Raw genomic sequence first — 22500 nt, 5'->3', positions numbered from 1 at the left:
ACCACGACGTCGTCGGCAAAACCGATCACCTCAGCGCCCTCAGGTAGCGCCAGCCGAAGCACGCCGTCGTACATGGCGTTCCACAGAGTCGGGCCCAGGATTGAGCCCTGTGGAACGCCCGCCGTGACCGTTCGCCGCACTGGTCCCTCGCTGGTTTCATACACCAGCCTCCTCTCAGAGAAGTAGCTGCGCAACATTCTCTGGAGGGCTACTGGAACTTGCAGCTTCTGCAGGGCAGCCGCGATCGCCTCCCAACTGGCGGAGTTGAAGGCATTCCTGACATCCAGTGCTGCCACCACCAGACATCGAGGATCCCGCTGGTTGGTGCGATGGAACGTCCTCGCGTGCTGCCCCCTCTCGATCACACGTTCGATGGCCTGTATTGTTGAACGGCCGCGCCGGAACCCGTACTGCCTTGGCGACAGTTGCGGAGCATCGCTGTTCTCCAAGTGGTCGTTCAGTCGATCAAGGATCACCCGCTCGAACCCCTTGGCGACTGCTCCCAGCATGAGCAGCGGACGATATGATGACGGGTCGCCCGGCTGCTTGCCCGGCTTCGCGATCAGCACAAGTCGAGCCTCCTTCCACGCCACAGGAAACTCGCCTCGCTCGAGCAGCTGGTTGTACACGTCCACGAAGACCTCCGGGTGCTTCCGCATCGCTGCCTTCACCGCAGTGTTCGGGATGCCGTCCAACCCTGGCGCCTTGGACGACGCCATCCGCTCAGCCAGCAGCAGGACCTCCGAGCTCGTGACCGGCCTCAGAGCGACGTGTGAGGCGGTGCTCGCTTCGATGTCCGGCCACTCGAACGCTGGATGCTCCGGGAACAAGGCGTCGACGATCGGACCAAGAACAGCTCGGTCCGTTTCCGGTGGCGCCCGGCCGCGAAGCTTCGCTCGCACAACCTTGTACCCGAGACCGAACACCTCAGCCTCAACTCCGTCAATCAGCTCCTGAAGGCTGCTCTCCTTGCTGTTCTGGATACTGGCCTGCAGCAAACGACGACAATCCTGCAGTCCGGCAGACGTCACAGCACGCTCCGACGGTTGAGCCCGACGATGGGCTGCCTCCGCTGCTTCGCACTCTTCCCTCAAGCGCTCGATGTCCGGAGACCACCAGTACACCTGGGGCTTGCGATGGAAGATAGCCCCGTGTACTCTCTCCATGGTCTCATCGCACGCCCGAGTGAGTCCGCCAACCAGCCCCTCCGGAGTGTCGACCTGTCCGAAGCGGCCGACTGTGAGGGCGATGTCAAAGCTCTTCCGGACGAACTGCGTCGTCTTCCACCGAGTTCCGGCATGCCTGGCTGTCCCGTCACTGGCTGCTGCTTGGCTTTGGTGCTGCTGGCCACGTCGCTTGTTCCGTTGACCCGGAACCTCCACCTGGAACTCGATGTATGCGTGATCGCTGCCGGAGAAGCGGTTAAGCACGCGCCATGAGTCCGGCCGCACAATGGATTGGCTGGCGAAGGAGACGTCGATGACGCTTTCCCGTGCAACCCCGTTGCCCTTGAAGGTGGGCACGTTGCCACGGTTCAGCGTCTGCAGCGCCAGCTGCTCCACCACGCTTAGGAGCTCCTGCCCCTTCCGGGTAGTGCGCGCACTCCCCCACTCCTCGTTCCAGGCGTTGAAGTCCCCGGCCAGGACTGATGTTGTGTGTCCCACCAGCGACACCTCCACCGCACCAAGAAACTCCTCGAAGTCCTCAAGACCGCTGCTGGGCGACACGTAGCAGCTGGCGAACGTGACTCCCGCTATCGTGGCAACCACCAATCCCGGGACGACGCTTCCCCACAGACGCTGGATGGGGTAAGCCCCCGTTGCGACGATCGCCACGCTCAACTCCTCATCAACAGCCCATCGCGGATCATCTCGAGGCGGCCGATACAGCTCACAGGCGAGCACCACCTGAACTCCCAACTCGCGGGCCGTCTGCATTAGCAGGTCCTGAGCTGTCCTGCTCCGCCCAAGGTTGATCTGCAGCACCTTTAGCGCCGGCACGTCAGATGACCGACCGGATGCGGGCCGCTGCACACGGCACAGCACACCTCCGCCGTGCAGCTCTTCGCCTGATGATCCGGCTTCCCGCAACGAATGCAGCTGGCCGAGCGATCGACCTCGCTCGTGCACGCTGCCCGGACGTGTCCCATCTCCAGACACTTGTAACAACGTTGCTGCCGCGTCTGCATTGGAGCCACCTTCCGGATCAGGCAGGACGTGTACTTGATTTTGACAAACTTCCCGTCCAGCTCCTCTGCCGCCTTCGTTGTCACCCGAGCTATCGCCACCTTCGTGCCGTCCCACGCTGGTCGCAGCCGAACCGAAGTCTCCTCCACGGTGTGCTGGCATAGCTCGGAGAGTACAGGGATAACTGGCTTGTGGCCGCCAAGCGTTCATAGCGACGTGGCTTTTTGATCCTTCGATGTCGGCTCTTCCTATCATTGTAAAGCAAAATTTACCAAGCGTAGGATTGTTCACCCTTTCAAGGGAACGTGAGCTGGGTTTAGACCGTCGTGAGACAGGTTAGTTTTACCCTACTGGTGTGCATTGTTTGTCGCTATCTTAACGGAATTCCTGTGCAGTACGAGAGGAACCACAGGTACGGACCACTGGCTCAATACTAGTTCGAACGGACTATGGTATGACGCTACGTCCGCTGGATTATGCCTGAACGCCTCTAAGGTCGTATCCAATCCGAGCTGATAGCGCTTCTTATACCCATTAGGTGGTCGTAAGCTAGCGGGCCTAACAACCCTCCGAGAACCGTCCGTGCTGTCCATTGGCACACTGGCGTCTCATCCCCGCTTACTACTAGGCCGCAAAGGGCGGGTTCGCGCTGCACGTGTTAGTACCATACATGTTGGGAACACCGGTGGACGAGCTTGCCGACTGTGGATATCACTAGTTTCGACACCTACGACCGCCCGCAAACGACGGGACTACAGGCTGGGAGCTTCAAGTTGTAGAGATGCGTTCGCATCGATCCTCTCAGGCGACCCATGCTTGGTGGTTAGTGCTTGCGCGTGCGCGCCCCGTGTGTGCTGGAATTGGCCAACCAGTGCACATTGGTGGTGCGTACCGTGACTTGCACCATGTGACGAGAGTGTTGAAGAACACTGTGTGGTGACTCTATGCCTATGTGATGGGGTGCTTGTAACACACGACCGAACCGACGGCTCGTTGGATGGGCACGACAGTGTGGTGCAGGTGCGCCCATGTGTAACGAATACATTGAGTGCCGTTGGAGGTTAGCGGTTGGTTGGTTGCATGCTACAACTTCGCGTTGTACATGGGCTGGCCGCTGCGCTTCCTTCGGGTTGCCACTTGATGTTGATAGGCTTGGTGTGTTGTGTTCGTTGACTTTTGGTTCATTCCAAAAGTCTTCGGACTTAGATTATTTTACAAGTGTCGGCGCTCTCGGACCGAAAATAAGAAGACAACTAAGAAGAAAAAGAGAAAGAAGCTAATAGTGGAAAGTATTCTTCTTCAAAGAAGGAACAAAAATTTTACAAGTGTTGAAAAATTTCCTAAGTCCAAAAAATTTTCTAAGTCCAGAAAATTTTCTAAGTCCCACAAAATGGAACATGATGAAGAAGATACAGAAGTTGAAAATTTTTCTAAGTCCAAAAAATTTTCTAAGTCCAGAAAATTTTCTAAGTCCAAAGTGTTGGAACAATTTCCAAAGGCCCATAGGTTGCACTGAATTTTCCTAAGTTGGCCACAAGTACCCATGAGGTATCGAGAAGGTTCACCCGAAGGACATAATATGTCCCAAAGTACCGATAGAGTACCCACAAAGAGCACCCAATTGGCCTAAGTTGGCCAAAAGTACCGATAGAGTACCCACAAATAGCACTGAGTTGGCCTAAGTTGGCCAAAAGTACCGATAGAGTACCCACAAGTAGCACCGAATGGGCCTAAGTTGGCCAAAAGTACCGATAGAGTACCCACAAGAAGCACTGAGTTGGCCTAAGTTGGCCAAAAGTACCGATAGAGTACCCACAAATAGCACCCAGTTGGCCTAAGTTGGCCAAAAGTACCGATAGAGCACCCACAAGTAGCACCCAATTGGCCTATGTTGGCCAAAAGTACCGATAGAGTACCCCCAAATAGCACCGAATGGGCCTAAGATGGCCAAAAGTACCGATAGAGTACCCACAAATAGCACCCAATTGGCCTAAGTTGGCCAAAAGTACCGATAGAGTACCCACAAATAGCACCGAATGGGCCTAACATGGCCAAAAGTACCGATAGAGCACCCACATATAGCACCGAATGGGCCTAACATGGCCAAAAGTACCGATAGAGCACCCACATATAGCACCCCATTGGCCTAAGTTGGCCAAAAGTACCGATAGAGTACCCACAAAGAGCACCCAATTGGCCTAAGTTGGCCAAAAGTACCGCCAAGTAGCACCATAGAGGCCCGAGTAGAGCGAAATGTGGGCCAAATTGAACATTTGAAAATTTTTACAAGTCCAGAAAATTTTCTAAGTCCAGAAAATTTTCTAAGTCCAAAGAGTTGGACAAATTTCCTTAGGCCCAAAGGTTGCACTGAATGTTCCTAAGTTGGCCATCAGTACCCATGAAGTATCGCGAAGGTTCACCCGAAAGACACAATATGCCCTAAAGTACCCACAGAGTACCCACAAGTTGCACCCAATTGGCCTAAGTTGGCCAAAAGTACCGACAAGTAGCACCATAGAGGCCCGAGTAGAGCGAAATGTGGGCCAAAGTACCGAGTAGTTGCAACAAATGCCCAAATGGATACCAAAATGTGGTACCAAGCACCTAACTGTTGCAACAAATGCTAGCTTTCTGAGCAAAAGCTGTGGACCAATTTCGTAGAAGAACCGCCTAGGCGAAAAGGCAAAAATCGCCGAAGCTGGCCCGCTCGCAGAGCTCGCGGGCCAGGAGATACTCATAGGGCGATTTACTAGAGTGGGGAACTTGAGAATTTTTGTGTCCGAGACTTTGGGCAACTTCGCGGCCGCCCCCTTAAAGTAAAAGATTTTCTCTGGGTGCCTAAAATTCGCAATTCCCGCAAAGTCGGGAAGACGTTAAAGTTTTTGCCCAAAAAATGGCCATCGATTTAAGGTGATTTTCCAATAAGAAAATGCTTCCTATTTTGAATTTTTTCGAATATTTCCTAAACTAAGCGTCGGAGCACATGGCCGTGGAGGAACTTTTGGTAGCTTTTGGCAAGGGCTATCGGATGAAATAATAAGAAAGGCCATCAGAGCGATATTGGATTAATGCGGGCTCATAAACGCACCTGAGAAGTGAAAATTGGTACCTTGCACGCAGGATGCAAGAAATGCTTGAGTGTTAACCATCATCGGTACCAAGTACCTAGGTTATATCGAGTGCGTAGATGGAAGTCGGTACCAAAGGGAAACCTTCCTAGGCTAGGTGCACGCAAGTGAGTATGGATCGATCAGTAGAAAGATGGGAAGCCATAGGAAACCTTCCTAGGCTAGGTGCACGCAAGTGAGTATGGATCGATCAGTAGAAAGATGGGAAGCCCAAGGAAACCTTCCTAGGCTAGGTGCACGCAAGTGAGTATGGATCGATCAGTAGAAAGATGGGAAGCCATAGGAAACCTTCCTAGGCTAGGTGCACGCAAGTGAGTATGGATCGATCAGTAGAAAGATGGGAAGCCCAAGGAAACCTTCCTAGGCTAGGTGCACGCAAGTGAGTATGGATCGATCAGTAGAAAGATGGGAAGCCATAGGAAACCTTCCTAGGCTAGGTGCACGCAAGTGAGTATGGATCGATCAGTAGAAAGATGGGAAGCCCAAGGAAACCTTCCTAGGCTAGGTGCACGCAAGTGAGTATGGATCGATCAGTAGAAAGATGGGAAGCCATAGGAAACCTTCCTAGGCTAGGTGCACGCAAGTGAGTATGGATCGATCAGTAGAAAGATGGGAAGCCATAGGAAACCTTCCTAGGCTAGGTGCACGCAAGTGAGTATGGATCGATCAGTAGAAAGATGGGAAGCCATAGGAAACCTTCCTAGGCTAGGTGCACGCAAGTGAGTATGGATCGATCAGTAGAAAGATGGGAAGCCCAAGGAAACCTTCCTAGGCTAGGTGCACGCAAGTGAGTATGGATCGATCAGTAGAAAGATGGGAAGCCATAGGAAACCTTCCTAGGCTAGGTGCACGCAAGTGAGTATGGATCGATCCGTAGAAAGATGGGAAGCCCAAGGAAACCTTCCTAGGCTAGGTGCACGCAAGTGAGTATGGATCGATCAGTAGAAAGATGGGAAGCCATAGGAAACCTTCCTAGGCTAGGTGCACGCAAGTGAGTATGGATCGATCAGTAGAAAGATGGGAAGCCATAGGAAACCTTCCTAGGCTAGGTGCACGCAAGTGAGTATGGATCGATCAGTAGAAAGATGGGAAGCCATAGGAAACCTTCCTAGGCTAGGTGCACGCAAGTGAGTATGGATCGATCAGTAGAAAGATGGGAAGCCCAAGGAAACCTTCCTAGGCTAGGTGCACGCAAGTGAGTATGGATCGATCAGTAGAAAGATGGGAAGCCCAAGGAAACCTTCCTAGGCTAGGTGCACGCAAGTGAGTATGGATCGATCAGTAGAAAGATGGGAAGCCCAAGGAAACCTTCCTAGGCTAGGTGCACGCAAGTGAGTATGGATCGATCAGTAGAAAGATGGGAAGCCATAGGAAACCTTCCTAGGCTAGGTGCACGCAAGTGAGTATGGATCGATCAGTAGAAAGATGGGAAGCCCAAGGAAACCTTCCTAGGCTAGGTGCACGCAAGTGAGTATGGATCGATCAGTAGAAAGATGGGAAGCCATAGGAAACCTTCCTAGGCTAGGTGCACGCAAGTGAGTATGGATCGATCAGTAGAAAGATGGGAAGCCATAGGAAACCTTCCTAGGCTAGGTGCACGCAAGTGAGTATGGATCGATCAGTAGAAAGATGGGAAGCCATAGGAAACCTTCCTAGGCTAGGTGCACGCAAGTGAGTATGGATCGATCAGTAGAAAGATGGGAAGCCCAAGGAAACCTTCCTAGGCTAGGTGCACGCAAGTGAGTATGGATCGATCAGTAGAAAGATGGGAAGCCATAGGAAACCTTCCTAGGCTAGGTGCACGCAAGTGAGTATGGATCGATCAGTAGAAAGATGGGAAGCCCAAGGAAACCTTCCTAGGCTAGGTGCACGCAAGTGAGTATGGATCGATCAGTAGAAAGATGGGAAGCCCAAGGAAACCTTCCTAGGCTAGGTGCACGCAAGTGAGTATGGATCGATCAGTAGAAAGATGGGAAGCCCAAGGAAACCTTCCTAGGCTAGGTGCACGCAAGTGAGTATGGATCGATCAGTAGAAAGATGGGAAGCCCAAGGAAACCTTCCTAGGCTAGGTGCACGCAAGTGAGTATGGATCGATCAGTAGAAAGATGGGAAGCCATAGGAAACCTTCCTAGGCTAGGTGCACGCAAGTGAGTATGGATCGATCAGTAGAAAGATGGGAAGCCCAAGGAAACCTTCCTAGGCTAGGTGCACGCAAGTGAGTATGGATCGATCAGTAGAAAGATGGGAAGCCATAGGAAACCTTCCTAGGCTAGGTGCACGCAAGTGAGTATGGATCGATCAGTAGAAAGATGGGAAGCCCAAGGAAACCTTCCTAGGCTAGGTGCACGCAAGTGAGTATGGATCGATCAGTAGAAAGATGGGAAGCCCAAGGAAACCTTCCTAGGCTAGGTGCACGCAAGTGAGTATGGATCGATCAGTAGAAAGATGGGAAGCCCAAGGAAACCTTCCTAGGCTAGGTGCACGCAAGTGAGTATGGATCGATCAGTAGAAAGATGGGAAGCCATAGGAAACCTTCCTAGGCTAGGTGCACGCAAGTGAGTATGGATCGATCAGTAGAAAGATGGGAAGCCATAGGAAACCTTCCTAGGCTAGGTGCACGCAAGTGAGTATGGATCGATCAGTAGAAAGATGGGAAGCCCAAGGAAACCTTCCTAGGCTAGGTGCACGCAAGTGAGTATGGATCGATCAGTAGAAAGATGGGAAGCCATAGGAAACCTTCCTAGGCTAGGTGCACGCAAGTGAGTATGGATCGATCAGTAGAAAGATGGGAAGCCCAAGGAAACCTTCCTAGGCTAGGTGCACGCAAGTGAGTATGGATCGATCAGTAGAAAGATGGGAAGCCCAAGGAAACCTTCCTAGGCTAGGTGCACGCAAGTGAGTATGGATCGATCAGTAGAAAGATGGGAAGCCCAAGGAAACCTTCCTAGGCTAGGTGCACGCAAGTGAGTATGGATCGATCAGTAGAAAGATGGGAAGCCCAAGGAAACCTTCCTAGGCTAGGTGCACGCAAGTGAGTATGGATCGATCAGTAGAAAGATGGGAAGCCATAGGAAACCTTCCTAGGCTAGGTGCACGCAAGTGAGTATGGATCGATCAGTAGAAAGATGGGAAGCCCAAGGAAACCTTCCTAGGCTAGGTGCACGCAAGTGAGTATGGATCGATCAGTAGAAAGATGGGAAGCCATAGGAAACCTTCCTAGGCTAGGTGCACGCAAGTGAGTATGGATCGATCAGTAGAAAGATGGGAAGCCCAAGGAAACCTTCCTAGGCTAGGTGCACGCAAGTGAGTATGGATCGATCAGTAGAAAGATGGGAAGCCCAAGGAAACCTTCCTAGGCTAGGTGCACGCAAGTGAGTATGGATCGATCAGTAGAAAGATGGGAAGCCCAAGGAAACCTTCCTAGGCTAGGTGCACGCAAGTGAGTATGGATCGATCAGTAGAAAGATGGGAAGCCATAGGAAACCTTCCTAGGCTAGGTGCACGCAAGTGAGTATGGATCGATCAGTAGAAAGATGGGAAGCCATAGGAAACCTTCCTAGGCTAGGTGCACGCAAGTGAGTATGGATCGATCAGTAGAAAGATGGGAAGCCCAAGGAAACCTTCCTAGGCTAGGTGCACGCAAGTGAGTATGGATCGATCAGTAGAAAGATGGGAAGCCATAGGAAACCTTCCTAGGCTAGGTGCACGCAAGTGAGTATGGATCGATCAGTAGAAAGATGGGAAGCCATAGGAAACCTTCCTAGGCTAGGTGCACGCAAGTGAGTATGGATCGATCAGTAGAAAGATGGGAAGCCCAAGGAAACCTTCCTAGGCTAGGTGCACGCAAGTGAGTATGGATCGATCAGTAGAAAGATGGGAAGCCATAGGAAACCTTCCTAGGCTAGGTGCACGCAAGTGAGTATGGATCGATCAGTAGAAAGATGGGAAGCCATAGGAAACCTTCCTAGGCTAGGTGCACGCAAGTGAGTATGGATCGATCAGTAGAAAGATGGGAAGCCCAAGGAAACCTTCCTAGGCTAGGTGCACGCAAGTGAGTATGGATCGATCAGTAGAAAGATGGGAAGCCCAAGGAAACCTTCCTAGGCTAGGTGCACGCAAGTGAGTATGGATCGATCAGTAGAAAGATGGGAAGCCCAAGGAAACCTTCCTAGGCTAGGTGCACGCAAGTGAGTATGGATCGATCAGTAGAAAGATGGGAAGCCCAAGGAAACCTTCCTAGGCTAGGTGCACGCAAGTGAGTATGGATCGATCAGTAGAAAGATGGGAAGCCATAGGAAACCTTCCTAGGCTAGGTGCACGCAAGTGAGTATGGATCGATCAGTAGAAAGATGGGAAGCCCAAGGAAACCTTCCTAGGCTAGGTGCACGCAAGTGAGTATGGATCGATCAGTAGAAAGATGGGAAGCCCAAGGAAACCTTCCTAGGCTAGGTGCACGCAAGTGAGTATGGATCGATCAGTAGAAAGATGGGAAGCCCAAGGAAACCTTCCTAGGCTAGGTGCACGCAAGTGAGTATGGATCGATCAGTAGAAAGATGGGAAGCCATAGGAAACCTTCCTAGGCTAGGTGCACGCAAGTGAGTATGGATCGATCAGTAGAAAGATGGGAAGCCCAAGGAAACCTTCCTAGGCTAGGTGCACGCAAGTGAGTATGGATCGATCAGTAGAAAGATGGGAAGCCCAAGGAAACCTTCCTAGGCTAGGTGCACGCAAGTGAGTATGGATCGATCAGTAGAAAGATGGGAAGCCATAGGAAACCTTCCTAGGCTAGGTGCACGCAAGTGAGTATGGATCGATCAGTAGAAAGTGGGAAGCCCAGTACCAAATGCCCTAGTGAAGACCGTAAACGAATATCATGAACCGAGAAGGAGCACCAAATGCCCTAGTGAAGACCGTAAACGAATATCATGAACCGAGAAGGAGCACCAAATGCCCTAGTGAAGACCGTAAACGAATATCATGAACCGAGAAGGAGCACCAAATGCCCTAGTGAAGACCGTAAACGAATATCATGAACCAAGAAGTAGCAACGAATGCCTGAAAAAGTACCAAGTCCACGGTATAGAGTAACGAGAGTTAACCGCCGTGATGTATGCAATGAGGGCAGCCATTGCATGGGTTCTGGACTTGGTTCGCGAATAACTTTTTTGCTAGACATCGGACAAAGTTGACGTGGAAGAACGAAATGTAGCATTTGGTGCCACCTATTTAAAACTTTTTCAAGATTGAAGATCCGATCGATACAGCCTGAGTTATAGGCAAAAGTTGGTGCAAAAACGAGCATTTTTAATGGTGAAAAATCGGTACTCCTCGAATAGCTCCTGTTGGAAGCATCGGACCACATGGTCGTGGAGGAACATATTGTAGCGCGCGGTGTCAAGTATCGACACCCAAAACCGCATGTCCGATGGACGGAAAATGACCAAGTTATAGTGAAAACTTGGTTGCACCAAATTCCCGAAGAAGTGCAACGAGAAGGTGAATGCGATGGTTGTTCGTCGAATAGCTCCGGCCACAGACATGGTAGCGATTAGTGGTGCATGGAAGAAATCTAGCCACAAGTGCCATCTACCCATGGCCAGAAGAAAGTGTGGCCATATCTTGGATACCGGCGGAGCTATGGGGCAAATATGGGCCAAAAATGGTGCAAGTTGGACCAAAAATCCGAAAAAGTACCTAGGTAAATGCGATGGTTGTTCGTCGAATAGCTCCGGCCACAGACATGGTAGCGATTAGTGGTGCATGGAAGAAATCTAGCCACAAGTGCCATCTACCCATGGCCAGAAGAAAGTGTGGCCATATCTTGGATACCGGCGGAGCTATGGGGCAAATATGGGCCAAAAATGGTGCAAGTTGGACCAAAAATCCGACCAAGTGCGCGAGGCGCTTTCGTGAATAGCTCCGGCCAGAGACATGGTAGCGATTAGTAGTGCATGGAAGAAATCTAGCCACAAGTGCCATCTACCCATGGCCAGAAGAAAGTGTGGCCATATCTTGGATACCGGCGGAGCTATGGGGCAAATACGGGCCAACAATGGTGCCAGGTGGACCAAAAATCCGACCAAGTGCGCGAGGCGCTTTCGTGAATAGCTCCGGCCACAGACATGGTAGCGATTAGTGGTGCATGGAAGAAATCTAGCCACAAGTGCCATCTACCCATGGCCAGAAGAAAGTGTGGCCATATCTTGGATACCGGCGGAGCTATGGGGCAAATATGGGCCAAAAATGGTGCAAGTTGGACCAAAAATCCGAAAAAGTACCTAGGTAAATGCGATGGTTGTTCGTCGAATAGCTCCGGCCAGAGACATGGCAGCGATTAGTGGTGCATGGAAGAAATCTAGCCACAAGTGCCATCTACCCATGGCCAGAAGAAAGTGTGGCCATATCTTGGATACCGGCGGAGCTATGGGGCAAATATGGGCCAAAAATGGTGCAAGTTGGACCAAAAATCCGACCAAGTGCGCGAGGCGCTTTCGTGAATAGCTCCGGCCACAGACATGGTAGCGATTAGTGGTGCATGGAAGAAATCTAGCCACAAGTGCCATCTACCCATGGCCAGAAGAAAGTGTGGCCATATCTTGGATACCGGCGGAGCTATGGGGCAAATATGGGCCAAAAATGGGTAAAATTGTACGGTCCAAAGCCAAGGGTAAATTTTTTTATTCCTCTAATAACTTCTAGCACAGACATTGAATCGGTTGGTGATGTATGGATGAAATGTAGCAAACAGTTGGAACTACCCATAAAATCTTAAAGATTGACGATCCAATGTATAGAACCGGAGTAATGTGCGATACTTGGTGAAAAATCGAGTGAAAAATTAGCTATAAACTGTTTTTGGCCCATAACTCGAATACTAGACATCGGAAGGGGGGGTCGTAGAACGATTTTTTGTTGCCCTATCGATTCCCTATCGAACGAGCAAAAGTTGTTTTTTTGACCAAAAAGGACCCCTACTCTAGTAAAATTGGCCTGATTTTACTAGTCCCCGGTACCCGTACAGGCAAAATGAGCAAAATGCTCAAGTATGAATGGTTTTTGGCCCATAACTCGAATACTAGACGTCGCAGGGGGGTGTCATGGAACAATTTTTGGTAGCCCTTGAAATTATCTATCGAATGACATATACTTGATTTTTGGCCAAAAAGTTCCCTAGACTAGTAAAAATCGCATCATTTTACTAGAGTCGGGTACCCTGGACGAAAAACCGCTATAATTGCGGTTTTTGGCTAATAACTCGAATACTAGACGTCGCAGGGGGGTGTCGTGGAACAATTTTTGGTAGCCCTTGAAATTATCTATCGAATGACATATACTTGATTTTTGGCCAAAAAGTTCCCTAGACTAGTAAAAATCGCATCATTTTACTAGAGTCGGGTACCCTGGACGAAAAACCGCTATAGTTGCGGTTTTTGGCTAATAACTCTAATACTAGACGTCGGAGGGGGGTGTCGTGGAACAATTTTTGGTAGCCCTTGAAATTATCTATCGAATGACATATACTTGATTTTTGGCCAAAAAGTTCCCTAGACTAGTAAAAATCGCATCATTTTACTAGAGTCGGGTACCCTGGACGAAAAACCGCTATAGTTGCGGTTTTTGGCTAATAACTCTAATACTAGACGTCGGAGGGGGGTGTCGTGGAACAATTTTTGGTAGCCCTTGAAATTATCTATCGAATGACATATACTTGATTTTTGGCCAAAAAGTTCCCTAGACTAGTAAAAATCGCATCATTTTACTAGAGTCGGGTACCCTGGACGAAAAACCGCTTAAGTTGCGGTTTTTGGCTAATAACTCGAATACTAGACGTCGCAGGGGGGTGTCGTGGAACAATTTTTGGTAGCCCTTGAAATTATCTATCGAATGACATATACTTGATTTTTTGACCAAAAAGTTCCTAGACTAGTAAAAATCGCATCATTTTACTAGAGTCGGGTACCCTGTACGAAAAACCGCTATAGTTGCGGTTTTTGGCCAATAACTCGAATACTAGACGTCGGAGGGGGGTGCCGTAGAACAATTTTTTGTAGCCCTTGAAATTACCTTTCGAATGATATATAGTGGTTTTTTGGTCAAACAGTGACCCCGAGACTAGTAACCCTCCATACACAAAACCGCCTAAAAAGTTTTGGTTTTGCAAAATTTTGAAAAGTGCGTCAAAAAAATTTTTTCAAAAAGTACCAAATCGTGATCAGAACTCACTATAGACCATAAAAAGTGAAATCCGATGGTCATTTGCAACACTTGGTCAATCGAGAAAAATTTCACTTTTTTACTAGAGTCGGGTACCCTGAACGAAAAATCGCTCAAGTGATGGTTTTTGGCCAATAACTCGAATACTAGACGTCGGAGGGGGGTGCCGTAGAACAATTTTTTGTAGCCCTTGAAATTACCTTTCGAATGATATATAGTGGTTTTTTGGTCAAACAGTGACCCCGAGACTAGTAACCCTCCATACACAAAACCGCCTACAAAAACTTTGTTTTGAAAAATTTTGAAAAGTTCAAAAAAATTTTTTTTTCAAAAACTACTAAAACGTGATAAGAACTTACTATAGACCATGAAAAGTGATATCCGATGATAATTTGCAAAAGTTGGTAACTAGTAAAAAATTTCACTTTTTTACTAGAGTCGGTGCAACGAGAAAAAAAAAGTCCGTGATGGAGAAAAATGGCACGTTTTCCACGCCTGTACGCTTTCGTTTTCTATATAGGGGGTAGGTGAGCCAGAAGCATGAATTTGACTGAGTACGTATCTTTATGAATTGGGCCCTTCTAAATCGATTGAGACTACCCCCAGGACGATCGGACGACTGCTTCTGGCTCAAAATGTGGTTTTTAGATTTTGATCGTCAATTATGAGAGAAAAAATCGATTAGAAGTAAAGATACGAAATGCTTGGTCTAAGTTGGGAAACGACTTCGGATATTTGTTGGACGTTGTCGTAGAAGGTCCGAGGACCAAGGAAAAGTGATTTCCAAGTGGATTTATGCACTATTAGTCGATGGTAAGATGTGAAATTAGTAGAACTTACCATACAGTTTGCGAAGTTGAAGCAATCGGTTGGTGAATATGGTACTGTCTGTCCAATTTGGTGGTTCGGAATGAGTGAAACGATGTTGATGATGGATAGACGTTCCGATTGCCCCCGATCGGGGAACATATAGTGGTCTTTAAGGTCCAAGTACCTATGTTTTGGTAAGCAGAACTGAGAGTTAAAGGATGAAAGTCGGCCATTCCTAATATCATCCTATCGGTGGTTCGCGAGTTGTTTGAGGACCGGAGCAGCTCGCGATGAAACGGTCCTAGGGTATTGGTTATCCATCCAAGGAAGAGTAAATGCGATCCTAGATGTGTGTCGTTGGCCGTTCTACCGGTATCGCCTATCGATGAGATATCGACGGGCATGCCTTACTCGAAAGTTGAATTCTAGGATCGATGGTCAAACAGACCTATGAGCGATAAACCAAACTGAACACGTATTGATGTCGGCTTTTCCTATCATTTGATGCCGCAGGTTGTTTAGGGACCGGAGCAACTTGCGGCCGAGACGGTCCCCGGGGGTTTCTTTCTCCAAGGAGTGGAAACTATTAAGCAAGAGTTGTAGCAAGATACGATCCTCTGATGTGTCGTTGGCCGTTCATGCGGTATCGCCTGTCGATGAGATATCGATGGGCATGCCTTACTCTACCGACCTTCTAATTGAGAGTATTAATCAGGGATCGATGGTCAAACAAGACCAATGAGCGATAAACCAAACTGAACACGTATTGATGTCGGCTTTTCCTATCATTTGATGCCGCAGGTTGTTTAGGGACCGGAGCAGCTTGCGGCCGAGACGGTCCCCGGGGGTTTCTTTCTCCAAGGAGAAGAAACGATTAAGCAAAAGTTGTAGCAAGATACGATCCTCTGATGTGTCGTTGGCCGTTCAAGCGGTATCGCCTGTCGATGAGATATCGATGGGCATGCCTTACTCTCCCGACTGGATTACTGAGAGTTTAATCAGGGATCGATGGTCAAACAGACCAATGAGCGATAAACCAAACTGAACACGTATTGATGTCGGCATTTCCTATCATTTGTCGCAGGTTGTTTAGGGACCGGAGCAGCTTGCGACCGAGACGGTCCCCGGGGGTTTCTTTCTCTAAGGAGTGGAAACGATTAAGCAAAAGTCGTAGCAATAATCGATCACCTGATGTGTCGTTGGCCGTTCTTGCGGTATCGCCTGTCGATGAGATATCGATGGGCATGCCTTACTCTCCTGACTGTTTAATTGAGAGTTATAATCAGGGATCGATGGTCAAAAAGACCTATGAGCGATAAACCAAACTGAACACGTATTGATGTCGGCATTTCCTATCATTTGTCGCAGGTTGTTTGGGGACCGGAGCAGCTTGCGACCGAGACGGTCCCTTCCCGAAAGATGGTGAACCGAGTCGTCTGGCGTAAAAACCGGACGACTCGAAAGGGCTTGACCCTTTCAAGTGAGCGATAATCACATTCTACGCTCAGTTCGACAGCTACAAGGCAATCACTCGCTATGTTCAGAGCTAATACATGCAACATGCCGGCATTGTTTCCACCGACGCATGGATTCAAGACTGGTGCACTTATTAGTTAAACCGTTCGCCTCCGGGTGTTTCGAGTTCAAGTCTGGATGAGGATTGATCTTGCTGGTAATAGCTTGAGCCCCTGAATAAGGGGTCGAAGCGTACATCTTGAGACCATGTACAACATATTACCAAATCGGCACCATGGGTTCGGGTGCAAGTGATGTAACCATGAAAGATGTTGAGCAGCCCAACATCGGTTTACACACGCATAATAGGAAGGCAGCGCTGTCGACTGGTCAGTCGTGTAAGAAGTGTGCATTATCGATCACAAATATATTGGTGATCTGTAGGTTGCGCATACACCATGCCCGGTGTAAAGTGCCGTGGTCCCCCCCGGGGGGCTGCATCAAACCGTTCGCCACGCGAACTACCCAATGGAACGAACTCTATGCATTTAATAAGAAGAAGAGATGATAATGAAACACGGTCGATTTAAGAGTTGAAAACGTTGAAATACCTATAAGCAAGTCTTAAGTTGGTGGTGACCGTTACGCCCCAACAAATTGGTGCCTTACCCTACACCAAAGAGCCATTCAACATGGTTCAAGTGAGCGATAATCACGCTCTACGCTCAGTATGACAGCTGCAAGGCAATCACTCGCTAAGTTCAGAGCTAATACATGCAACACGCCGGCATTGTTTCCACCGACGCATGGATTCAAGACTGGTGCACTTATTAGTTAAACCGTTCGCCTGCGGGTGTTTCGAGTTCAAGTCTGGATGAGGATTGTTCTTGCTGGTAATAGCTTGAGCCCCTGAATAAGGGGCCGAAGCGTACATCTTGAGAGTAAATGTACAACATATTACCAAATCGGCACCGTGGGTTCTGGTGCAAGTGATGTAACCATGAAAGATGTTGAGCAGCCCAACATCGGTTTACACACGCATAAGGGGTTTATTGTTATCTGTAGGTTGCGCATACACCATACCCGGTGTAAAGTGCCGTGGTCCCCCAGGGGGCTGCATCAAAACGTTCGCCATGCGAACTACCCAATGGAACGAACTCGATGTATTGAAAGAGATGAACAATTAATAGCGAGAATAGGGGCCCGGAAGCAATTCCGCGGCCCTACGGTCGATTCAAGAGTTGAAACGTTGTACAATCGTGGATAGCACCTAGTGCTAATATGGTGAGAGATAATGTGTGAGGAAATTTAGTTTCCTAAAGTTTAGTTAGTGGTTTCCGTTGTGCCCTAACAAACTTAAAGTTGGTGGTGACCGTTACACCCCAACAAATTGGTGCCTTACCCAACACCAAAGAGCCATTCCATATGGTTCTAGAGAGAGAGAGTTGTGTGGAAATTTATTTCCCACTAAGCGAGTGTGTGTCTGTAGTGGAACGAATTCTGGTTGATCCTACCAGTAATATACGCTTGTCTCAAAGGTTAAGCCATGCATGTCTAAGTACAAACATAAATGAATGTGAAACCGCATAAGGCTCAGTATAACAGCTATAATTCACAAGATCATCCTACCACTAGTTACTTGGATAACTGTGGAAAATCCAGAGCTAATACATGCAACATGCCGGGACTGTTGCCCTCGCGGGTAGCTGAACTGGTGCACTTATTAGTTAAACCAATCGCCTCCGGGCGGCTTGAGTTGAAGTCTGGATAAGGACGCAGATCGTATGGTCGCTTGTCGACTGACGACAGATCTTTCAAATGTCTGCCCTATCAACTATTGATGGTAGTGTAGAGGACTACCATGGTTGCGACGGGTAACGGGGAATCAGGGTTCGATTCCGGAGAGGGAGCCTGAGAAATGGCTACCACATCCAAGGAAGGCAGCAGGCGCGTAAATTACCCAATCCCAGTACGGGGAGGTAGTGACGAGAAATAACAATATGGACCTCTCTAACGATGGTCCATAATTGGAATGAGTTGAGTATAAATCCTTCAACAAGGATCAAGTGGAGGGCAAGTCTGGTGCCAGCAGCCGCGGTAATTCCAGCTCCACTAGCGTATATTAAAGTTGTTGCGGTTAAAACGTTCGAAGTTGATTGCCCGTCCAGACACGTGACCGCCACGGGCGCCCGGTTACACGCCGGGGCCGTTCGTGCGCGCGCTCACGGCTGCGACTCACAATGGTGTACTTGGGCGTTACTCTGTGAACGAGTACCGTGCTACCGGTTAACTCCGGCACGGGCTCCTCATGGTGCTCAAGATACTCACATTTACCTTGAACAAATTAGAGTGCTCAAAGCAGGCTAAGACAAAGCGTCCGGCCCCCCCGTGGGGTTGGCGTTGGCCGAGAATAATCTTGCATGGAATAATGGAATATGACCTCGGTTTATACGATTTCGTTGGTTTGTCAGAAACCTAGAGGTAATGATTAACAGAAGTAGTTGGGGGCATTGGTATTACGGCGCGAGAGGTGAAATTCGTAGACCGTCGTAGGACCAACTGAAGCGAAAGCGTTTGCCATGGATGCTTTCTTTAATCAAGAACGAAAGTTAGAGGATCGAAGGCGATTAGATACCGCCCTAGTTCTAACCGTAAACGATGCCAATTAGCAATTGGGAGACGCTACCCCTATTCGGTGCTCTCAGTCGCTTCCGGGAAACCAAAATCGGGTTCCGGGGGAAGTATGGTTGCAAAGTTGAAACTTAAAGGAATTGACGGAAGGGCACCACAAGAAGTGGAGCTTGCGGCTTAATTTGACTCAACACGGGAAAATTTACCAGGTCCAAACTTATCGAGGTAAGACAGATTGATAGCTCTTTCTCAAATTTAAGGGTAGTGGTGCATGGCCGTTCTTAGTTCGTGGAATGATTTGTCTGGTTAATTCCGATAACGAACGTGACTCAAACATGCTAACTAGAACGCTGTCAGCAGTGCGCCTCCGGGCGCACCTGACGTTACAGCCAGGCGGCGCCTTCACGGGCGGTCGTCGGCTACGTTTGCCCTGCTTAGCGGGACAACTTGTGTTTAGCAAGCTGAGAATGAGCGATAACAGGTCCGTGATGCCCTTAGATGTTCTGGGCTGCACGCGTGCTACAATGTGGGTCGCAGCGTGTTCTCGCCAATAGGCGCCCCCATTCCGAGAGGAACGGGAAATCACTAAAATGCCCATCTAGTCGGGATTGGGGACTGCAACGGTCCCCATGAACCTGGAATTTCTAGTAAGCACTAGTCATTAGCTAGTGCTGATTACGTCCCTGCCCTTTGTACACACCGCCCGTCGCTACTACCGATGGATTATTTAGTGAGGTTTCTGGAGGCTTACCTTCCGCGGTTCCTTCGTGAGCTGCAGCTGGCATGGCTGAAGTTGACCGAACTTGATGATTTAGAGGAAGTAAAAGTCGTAACAAGGTTTCCGTAGGTGAACCTGCGGAAGGATCATTACTGATGATCGTCCGCGAGTGACCAACCATGGGCTGCCTTCGGTGTAGCTCGGTCGCTCGCTTGCTATGTGTCAGAATTTGTTGAAAGCCAACTCGTTCGTTGTACACTTTGATGGGTGACCATCACTGTGTCTCCGTGCCGAGCTAGATCTCCCCTAGCCGTAAGGCACTTGAACGCCCCTTCGACGACGAGTTGCATGTGTGTGGTATGTGTCAGAATCTGGTGAAGCTTTCTGCATGTGATGTGCCTTGTGTGGATCCGTGGCCATTGCATTGTGTCTGGTGCTTAGATACCCAGACACTTAGAACGCTTGCGCGGAAAGCAAACTCGATCGTTGTACACTTTGATGGGCAACCATCACTGTGTCTCCGTGCCGTGCTAGATCCCCCCTAGCCGTAAGGCACTTTGAACGCCCCTTCGACGACGAGTTACAAGAGTGTGGTATGTGTCAGAATCTGGTGAAGCTTTCTGCATGTGATGTGCCTTGTGTGGATCCGTGGCCATTGCATTGTGTCTGGTGCTTAGATACCCAGACACTTAGAACGCTTGCGCGGAAAGCAAACTCGATCGTTGTACACTTTGATGGGCGACCATCACTGTGTCTCCGTGCCGAGCTAGATCTCCCCTAGCCGTAAGGCACTTTGAACGCCCCTTCGACGACGAGTTACAAGAGTGTGGTATGTGTCATAATCTGGTGAAGCTTTCTGCATGTGATGTGCCTTGTGTGGATCCGTGGCCATTGCATTGTGTCTGGTGTGTAGGTACCCAGACACTTAAGCAAACTCGATCGTTGTACACTGTGATGGGCGAGCATCACTGTGTCTCCGTGCCGTGTAAGAGCTCCCCTGGCCATCAGGCACTTGAAAGGTCCTTCGACGACGAGTTACAATAGTGGTGTGTTAGATACGTCAGGTGATGGTATCTACTGTTGTGCAATACGTATCCGGCCACGGCACGGAACGAACGGGAACTGTGGTGCAGACAAACAAGAGTTAAGCCTATTAGTCATTAACTCTAAGGACGGGGCCATGGGGCGGTACACAAAGGATACGGATGAGCGAGTATGCAGGCCCAATACTCAATAGCTCGATCCGATCCAAGCACATGAGTTGACTGCGGCGCCAGGTTAACCAATGTGCTAGATTCTATTTGGCCAGTAGAATCTTGTGTCTTAAGCGATTTGATACCAAGACACCAGAACGAAAGTTAGTTGAAGAGTTATTAAACTCTTATGAAGTATGGTTGTGCAATCACAACTTATGACTTTAACCTATAAAGTGGATATGGACTTGCAATTATAACATGGAATCTCTACACACCCCATGAGCTCGATCCAATCCACGCACACGAGTTGCCTGAGTAGCGACAGGTATACCGATGTGCAATACGTATCCGGCCACGGCACGGAACGAACGGGAACTGTGGTGCAGACATACAAAGAGTTAAGCCTACTAGTCATTAACTCTAAGGACGGGGCCATGGGGCGGTACGCAAAGGATACGGATGAGCGAGTATGCAGGCCCAATACTCAATAGCTCGATCCGATCCAAGCACATGAGTTGACTGCGGCGCCAGGTTAACCAATGTGCTAGATTCTATTTGGCCAGTAGAATCTTGTGTCTTACGCGATTTGATACCAAGACACCAGAACGAAAGTTAGTTGAAGAGTGATTAAACTCTTATGAAGAATGGTTGTGCAATCACAACTTATGACTTTAACCTATAAAGTGGATATGGACTATCAATTATAACATGGGGCACACACCATGTTCTCGATCCAATCCACGCACACGAGTTGCCTGAGTAGCGACAGGTATACCGATGTGCAATACGTATCCGGCCATAGGCACGGAACGAACAGGAACTGTGGTGCAGACATACAAGGGCCATGGGGCGGTACGCAAAGGATACGGATGAGCGAGTATGCAGGCCCAATACTCAATAGCTCGATCCGATCCAAGCACATGAGTTGACTGCGGCGTCAGGTTAACCGATGTGCAATACGTATCCGGCCATAGGCACGGAACGAACAGGAACTGTGGTGCAGACATACAAGGGCCATGGGGCGGTACGCAAAGGATACGGATGAGCGAGTATGCAGGCCCAATACTCAATAGCTCGATCCGATCCAAGCACATGAGTTGACTGCGGCGCCAGGTTAACCGATGTGCTAAGAGAGTTGTTCCTGGGCCTTCAAAGTGACTTCAAAACTATCTTAGCGAATGGTGGCCATGGGCGTAGACATGAGCCACAAGTCACAAGGCCTGGGACTATTGGGTAATAAAGACAACTTAGTCAGAAAGTTAGTCTTTGGACGTACCACCGGGATTGTGTTACATTGGGAACCTTACTATAAAACCCTAGGCAGGGGATCACTCGGCTCATGGATCGATGAAGACCGCAGCTAAATGCGCGTCACAATGTGAACTGCAGGACACATGAACACCGATAAGTTGAACGCATATTGCGCGTCGGACGATTAAACCCGGCCGATGCACACATTCTTGAGTGCCTATCAATTCCTTGATATACAACAAACCAAACTTCAGGGTGGAGCGTGCCACAATAGAACACTATGGCGAGCAGCCCGTCTAGTGTCGTGGGGGAAACACGCTTCCACACTGTGCATAATGGCGTGCTCGGGACCTTTGTTGGAACCGCAGGGCGCTGAAAGTAAAGGGGTGAACCGCATAAATCGCACGCACGTAAACGCGCACACACACAAATAGAGTGAGACGTATCGTAGGATACCGCTAAGAGTACGTTGTGAAACATGGGGAAATTCAATCGAAAACCTCTTTGATGTCCAAGAATTCGTTGACCGTATCCGTCGTAATACTGGATCAACGTGCTTGGGGGAAAACGTCAAAGGGTTTTATAATAGTGGTGCATGATTAACCCATCGATGCCCGAGGGGAACATGTTGTCCAATACAATAGTGGTGCAGTTGGCTCGACATGCTCGGGGGGAGACATCGTGGGTCCAAGTCGACCAAGTCGACCGGGAGTTGTTGTTGAGAGATCGAATCAAAACGATGCCGAGCGGAACTCGTTGTCCTTATTGGAGTGATATTCGGACAACGTGCTCGGGGGGGCCATCGTTGATTCAAAAATGACCGTAAATTGCCCAATCCGTGTGTGTGTGTGTGTGAAGTGTTGTTGCGTATATATCGGTTCGCTATGCCCCGGGTTCGAAACGAATGGAAT

At 49.1% G+C, this 22500-nt stretch overlaps 1 non-coding gene and 1 pseudogene across 1 annotated transcript; both read left to right on the top strand.

Annotated features, from left to right (window-relative positions):
- LOC125773951 (large subunit ribosomal RNA) overlaps window positions 1-3014 on the top strand; it is an 8383-nt pseudogene extending 5369 nt beyond the window's left edge.
- Window positions 3015-21650: 18636 nt separating this feature from the next.
- Window positions 21651-21808, top strand: LOC125773948 (5.8S ribosomal RNA). The gene has a single exon (XR_007420489.1). It is a non-coding gene; the product is annotated as a 5.8S ribosomal RNA (ribosomal RNA).
- Window positions 21809-22500: the final 692 nt, after the last annotated feature.

This window comes from Anopheles funestus, assembly GCF_943734845.2.
Source record: "Anopheles funestus chromosome X unlocalized genomic scaffold, idAnoFuneDA-416_04 X_unloc_66, whole genome shotgun sequence".
In the NCBI taxonomy this organism is placed as follows: domain Eukaryota; kingdom Metazoa; phylum Arthropoda; class Insecta; order Diptera; family Culicidae; genus Anopheles; species Anopheles funestus.
The sequence above is the reverse complement of the archived record's forward strand: the minus strand, read 5'-3'. Positions and strand labels throughout refer to the sequence as shown.